The sequence below is a fragment of the Schistocerca americana genome, chromosome 3 (assembly GCF_021461395.2).
Source record: "Schistocerca americana isolate TAMUIC-IGC-003095 chromosome 3, iqSchAmer2.1, whole genome shotgun sequence".
Taxonomy (NCBI): domain Eukaryota; kingdom Metazoa; phylum Arthropoda; class Insecta; order Orthoptera; family Acrididae; genus Schistocerca; species Schistocerca americana.
In genome coordinates this window covers 432,178,967-432,185,924 of record NC_060121.1, presented here as the reverse complement: position 1 = coordinate 432,185,924, position 6,958 = coordinate 432,178,967, and positions in this window count along the sequence as shown.

Here is a 6,958-nt window from a genome sequence, read left to right as displayed (position 1 = left end):
GAGTGAACGACCAAGAACGAAGTGGTCGTATTAAAGAGAGTGTAAGACAAGGATGTAGCCTTTCGCCCCTACTGTTCAATCTGAACATCCAGGAAGGAATGATGGAAATAAAAGAAAGGTTCAGGAATGGAATTAAAATTCAAGGTTCAAATGGTTCAAATGGCTCTGAGCACTACGGGGCTTAACGTCTGAGGTCATCAGTCCCCTAGAACTCAGAACTACTTAAACCTAACTAACATAAGGACATCACACACATCCATGCCCGAGGCAGGATTCGAACCTGCGACCGTAGCGGTCGAGTGGTTTCACACTGAAGCGCCTAGAACCGCTCGGCCACAGCGGCCGGCAAAATTCAAGGTGAAAGGACGTCAATGGTACGATTCGCTGATGACATTTCTATCCTGAATGAAAATGAAGACGAATTACTTGATCTGCTGAACGGAATGGACAGTCTAATGAGTACTGAGTAGGAGTTGAGAGTAGATCGAAGAAAGACGAAGGTATTGAGAAGTAGTAGAAATGAGAACATCGAGAAACTTAACATCAGGATTGTTGGTCACGAAATAGATGAAGTTAAGGAATTCTGCTACCTAGGCAGTAAAGTAACGAGTGACGAACGGAGCAAGGAGGACATCAAAAGCGGACTTGCAAAGGCAAAAAGGGTATTCCTGGCCAAGAGAAGTCTACTAATATCAAATATCGGCCTTAATTTGAGGAAGAAATTTCTGAGAATGTACGTCTAGAGCATTGTATGGTAGTGAAATATGGACTGTAGGAAAACCGGAACAGAAGAGAATCGAAGCATTTCAGATGTGGTGCAACAGACGAATGTTGAAAATTAGATGGACTGATAAGGTAAGGAATGAGGAGGTTCTGCGCAGAATCGGAGAGTAAAGGAACATGTGGAAAACACTGATGAGACAGGAGAAGAGACAATATGATAGGACATCTGTTAAAACCTGGCGGAATGACTTCCATGGTACTAGAGGGAGCTGTAGAGGGCAAAAACTGTAGAGGAAGACAGGGATTGGAATACATCCAGCAAATAACTGAGGATGTGGATGCGAGTGTTACTGTGAGATGAAGAGGCTAGCACAGGGGACGAATTCGTGGCGGGCCGCATCAAACCAGTCAGAAGACTGATGACGACAAAAAAAAAAAAAAAAGGACCGATTAGGGACCTAAACCCTGATCTTTGGATTTATATCTAGACACATACCAAATGAGACACTTCTCAGACACTTAAGACAGCGTAATAAATATTTTACATAGTGACCTTTTCATAGGAAAAAGTAGTTTTCAAAAATCATTGTACGTCACTTCATTACTGAAACGTCCATATTCGGTCAAACTACAGTCCGTTCTCGGCCATTAGAAACAACATTAATTATTCAAATTGCCTTCTCCCCTTTGAGTTCTTCTCTTAGATCTCTGTTTCTCTTTACAACTCTTTATTTCCAAATATTTTAATATTTGTCAGTACAAGCTAATAACCTTAATTTATAATTTGGAAATTTATTACACAGCATATGCCTTGGTTTTAATATTCCGGCATGGATGTCTTTAGGCAAACTTTTAACTAATTTGAAGTTAAAGTCTTCTGGGTTGCCAGGACGCGTGATATTTCTTCAAAGGACAGACGATTCGACACCTCTGCTTGAATCTACTTCGGGATCTCGTGGTGGCCACTGTAGATAACCAGTGTCGCGTTCTCTTATAATGGGGAGTTTTCCCGCACTTGTGCAGGAGAAGTGGGATTATTGGGTAAAAATCTTCTGGCTACCATTGGGGAGCCATCATCGTTGGACATAAAGAGAAGTACTCACGCGCTAATACCGAAGAAGGGGGTTATTGGCTGAAATCTTTAAGGCTACCATTGGGGGGGCAAATATCATTGGCTAGAAGTTGTCTAATTTGAAACACATTTACTGTGAATTAAAGAATATAACATAATAATATATCCACATACCAATAGTAATTTTATTAATGCCCTTGTTCATTAGTAAGGATATACAGGCACAAGGGCCTCGTTAATTGAAGGCTGTGTAAAAGCGACAAACAGTCATTATCAATTGAAGGGGTCTAACTTCGCGCTTTTAATAAGGTCTGCAAACTAGACGTATACCTCTGTTCTTCAAGTTTTTCAAGCAAATAGAATATTCCATCATTTTTCGTGGTTGATCTAGGACATAAATATGTTGTTGATGTTACTGCTATGATTGGGTATTCTACTTGGAAAACTAATAGCGCGTATCTCTGCGCAAGGTAAATTATTCATAAAGCAATTTCAAAAAAGACTAGGAGTAATAATAACGCTACGTCTCCTGGAAACAAATTACTCATTTTGAATAACGAAATCAAACTCTTTCTATGCTTGTTACTGAAACTGTCAAATACATTAAGGAGTTTCGTAGTGACTATGCATTTTAGTCTCATTTTGTTACATGTATCGATTAATGAAACTGTTTCACGTGAGTGGTTTCAGATGTACAAAAATAGTATAATTATATCATTTATTAGCAGTAAGTTTGTAGGAGGTATGTTTAATGCCTCTGAAAGCAGACAAGGAGATGGATATCTCCTTTGTTCTTTAACTGTGTTTTAAGAAAGATCAACTGAAAATGGAGGAAACAATAAACAAATCACGAGTGAAAAAATGGTCTAAGGATAGGGTACAGGTGTCTGAATCTTACAATAGACTGTCTAGTCTTTTCAGATGGTCTAGTGATATTTTCAGACCCCACAGATACGGCAATAAAACAACCAAATGAAGACAAAGGTAGCAAAGACTAGACTTCAAATCACATTTGAGAAGACAAACATAAAGTCAGTGCCAAGAGAACTAGTGGTAGTACTAGAAAACATTAATAAACAGAAAAAGGAAAACATTGCTCTTCTTACTACAGACGGCCCAATCAGAACCGTTCGACCGCCATGTTATCCTCTATCTATTGTGTCATTTGGATGTTGTATGGGCGAGTGTGGGGTCTGCACACCACTCTCCCAGACGTTGTCGGTATTGGAGACCTGGGTGCCGCCACTTATCATTCAGGTGGCTCATCGGCTGGTATCAATAGACTGAGTAGATCCCAGTCCAGTCGTTGCACCAGAGAAAAATTTATGATAGTACCAGGAATCGAACCAACGTAGTCCGTGTGACACTCAACCGCACTGTCCATTCAGCTACGTTGGCAGACACATAAATTAAGCACGCAGAAATTTTAAGTATCTAGGTGAATGGATAGAGCCTAACATATCAGGCAAAGAAGCCTCCATGTCACGCATTAACAAAATGCAAATGTCCTACCAACTAACTGAAGACTAGCAGGTGAATAAGGCAGCCATGCAGTTACAATAAATGGTGGTTTTCAGTCAACCTTAACCATTGCTTCAAAGGATTTAAACCCATCTTCTTCAGAAGGACCAGAAACCTTCATACAGTGTAACAACATAATTCACAATCAAAACATCATGGACCAATATTATGTGTCATGCAAGAATTACTACCTGCAACAAGTGTAGGCATGGCACAAATAATATGGTACATATCAACATATGTAAAGTAATTCTTACAAACTACACATTAGCAAACAGTCAGTTAGTGATGCAATCTAAAATCTCCACACGAAATGTGTTGGCAACGATCTGTACATCCATTTGAAACAGTTAAGGTCCCTAAAATCAAGGGCTTGTCACATCAGTGGAGGGGTAATTTAGAGATGATACAGAAATTGTGAAGCAACTTGCTTTGTCATTGGCTGGTGTTGAAATTACGGAACAAAACAACTTGTAAAATTGCTAAAACTGATTGCATTGTCAACTGCAGTGTGTATTACAGTGCATCGTCCCATATCAACAGTGTCTTTCTCGACTATCAGTCCATTGTTACAATGTTGATTACCACATAATGATTGACTGACACCGCTTGGTTGAGATAGGGAGAGCCTTGCAGGCCACTGGATATCTGCTACTTGTCACTTTGGAGCATGGGATTAAATGTAGAGGTCATCATCTTCAGACAGTTGTTTGGAACGTTCCTCAATGCTGCACTCCGTCTTCAGGCCACAAGTGGCCTACCGGGACCATCTGACTGCCGTGTCATTCTCAGTGGAGGATGCGGATAGGACGGGCGTGGGGTCAGCACACCACTCTCCCGGTCGTTATGATGGTATTCTTGACCGAAGCCACTACTATTCGGTCGATTAGCTCCTCAATTGGCATCACGAGGCTGAGTGCACTGCGAAAAATGGCAACAGCACATGGCGACTGGATGATCACCCATCCTAGTGCCGGCCACGCCCAACAGCGCTCAACTTCGGTGATCTCACGGGAACCGGTGTATCCACTGCGGCAAGGCCGTTGCCTCCTCAATGCTGCATACTCGTCCTATTTCCATATGCTGCTATGCCATTCACATTTTTTTGCCACCAATAAGATAACAGTACCTCTTTTTGTTTCTACTGCCTCGAGCATATTGTGAACAGCACCTTACGGCGACGGTCAACACCGGAACAGTAATCATGTCCATGATTGCAAAATGAAGAAACAATGCTCTTTGAAACGTACAACTGAGACATCTGCTACCCCGTCACTGAGTAAGATGAGATTAATCATATAGCTTATCACCTTTGGATAGCTGTTGGAAACGTTCTATATTGCCGCAAACTGTTCCAGTTTCCTTATGTTGCGATGTCTTCGACATTTTTGTCAGTGAGAAACTTCACCTTTGTGGTTTATTTCTACCAACCTGTTGTTGGAGCAGCATAGTTAACACCATGCGATGTTCAGCTTTTTGTGAGGGCCAATGGATCGAAACGTGTTAATGCCAGTAAGCACCTGACATAGACGTCGAAGTCATAGTAGAAAAACAAAGTGTATTTCGTGTACAAAGCTGTAGTTATACACTGCTTAGAGGTGTTACAGCTGAAAAAACAATGTATTAAATGGCTTATGAAAGAACAGTGCAGGAAACCTCTCTTGCAATTGATAGGCTGTTGGATATTGTCTTCCTCCAGTACAGCCGACAAAAGTTCACGCAGACTTGTGCAAGTGATTTCGACCTCTGGCCACTTGCTTCAGTGGAGCAATACATGTATATGTAATATGCTCGATGTCAACACGCAGACCGTATTTGTTTTTTTCCAAATATCAGAAGAGAGAGAGAGAGACATAGTAAAATCTTATAAGAGGTTCTATTTGGATGCAGATAGTTCTCTCAAAACTACACCGATTTTGCTCATAATACTAATATAAATCTGTTGTATCTGTTCTCATGGAGTCCTGACTGTTTTTATTATTACCATCGTGATAGCATGCTTAAAAATATGTCTTACCGCAGGTCCTTTTGTATTTCATACTTCATAACCTCTAATTGTCAAGTAGACACCACTTGAATTATAGCTTGTTGTGGACCCTAGAAATGATAGTGTTTTTCCCTACATGGATGGGAGCGACAGGGCGCACGTACGGGCTGAGGGGAACACATGACGTCATCTGGGGGTGGTGGTAGGGTGGGGGTGGGTGGGGGAGAGGGGGAAGGGATTGGGGTAATAAATCGATAAATTTAATTAATTTGCATATCAATGTAATATCAAAGTTGTCCTTGGAGTCCTAACATCCTACTAGTAAGATTAATTGAAAATCACCATTTATTGCAACTGGTTGGCTGTCTTATTCACCTGTTACTCTGTAGCCGTTGCTGAAGTGCAGCCATGTTCAAAATATTGAAGTTCCTACCTGCCAAGGTATCTAAGACTGTTTCTGTATAAATGGAAGAAAACTAAAAGGTAGTAAAAATAGGTATCGCCATCGACTGTAGTAAAATGTGTTTGAAGTCAGACATGATGACTGACTGTGAAATTGAACATAAACTTGGAGCAGTTAAATGGGGGCTTAATTAAAAAAAGAATAAGATGCAATAATTTTAGCAGCTGTGTGTCCGGTTACGAAGTCTCGTAACCGGTTGGCCCTGGCTAGTGTTAGCACGCAATCTGACTGAATAAAATAAAAATAAAGAATGACAAGAAATTTCCATTAACACAATTGATTAATTAAGTCCCCTGCAACTATAAAAGCTACGAAACAACAAAGCACAAGTGTAACTGCTCTGCATGTGGTAGTGTGACTCAACGTACATGTATCTGGCTCGGTTCTTCCTCAATACGACAAGACATTTTAAACACCATTTACAATGAACTAACTGAAAAACCAGAAATCCTATAATTGGACGTAGAAACCAGAATTACAAGTCTAATACATGAACACGAGCCAGATGCTTTGTTGACTGAAACTGTGACCAAAAGGCATTGTCATTAAAGAAATCTGTAATACTTATTTTTTTACCTCAATATATATTGACGGAAAATACACTGTGACAAATGTAACATCTTCCATCTGTATATTACACCAACCGAACAGCATCTACTCTCTCGCCCAACAGAACAACAACTGCCCTCGACAGCCTCTGAATTACTACTGCCCTCGACATTCTCTGAACAACTACTGCGCCAGTGGAGGCGGCGGAATTATAATCTTTGACGCAATCTCTGGCGCTGTGACTCAGTGTAGCCACCTTTCATAGTGTAAGAAAGAGCCTTCCATCAAAAAGAAATTGGTGCAGCAAGTCATAACTGATAGGACAGTACAACTTCATAAAAAGAAAGACAATTGAAATAGTGAAATCTATTTCACACAGGCTGAGAACGATTTGCCACATGAAGGACTTAAGTGTAATCTACGATCTCGGCTGAGTAAGGAACCTGTGACTCGTAACCTTACTGTTGATCTTAAAGTTCTTTTGGAATCTCTTAAGCTGGATAAGGTCGACCACGTCAAAATTGCATGCGAATGCAATAATATGATAGACAAAGAAATGGCACTGCAGTCTGATGTTTGTTGAATAGGAATTAGTAACAAGTATCTATCGTAAGCTGAAAGAAAGTGATGCTTAAATTTCCAT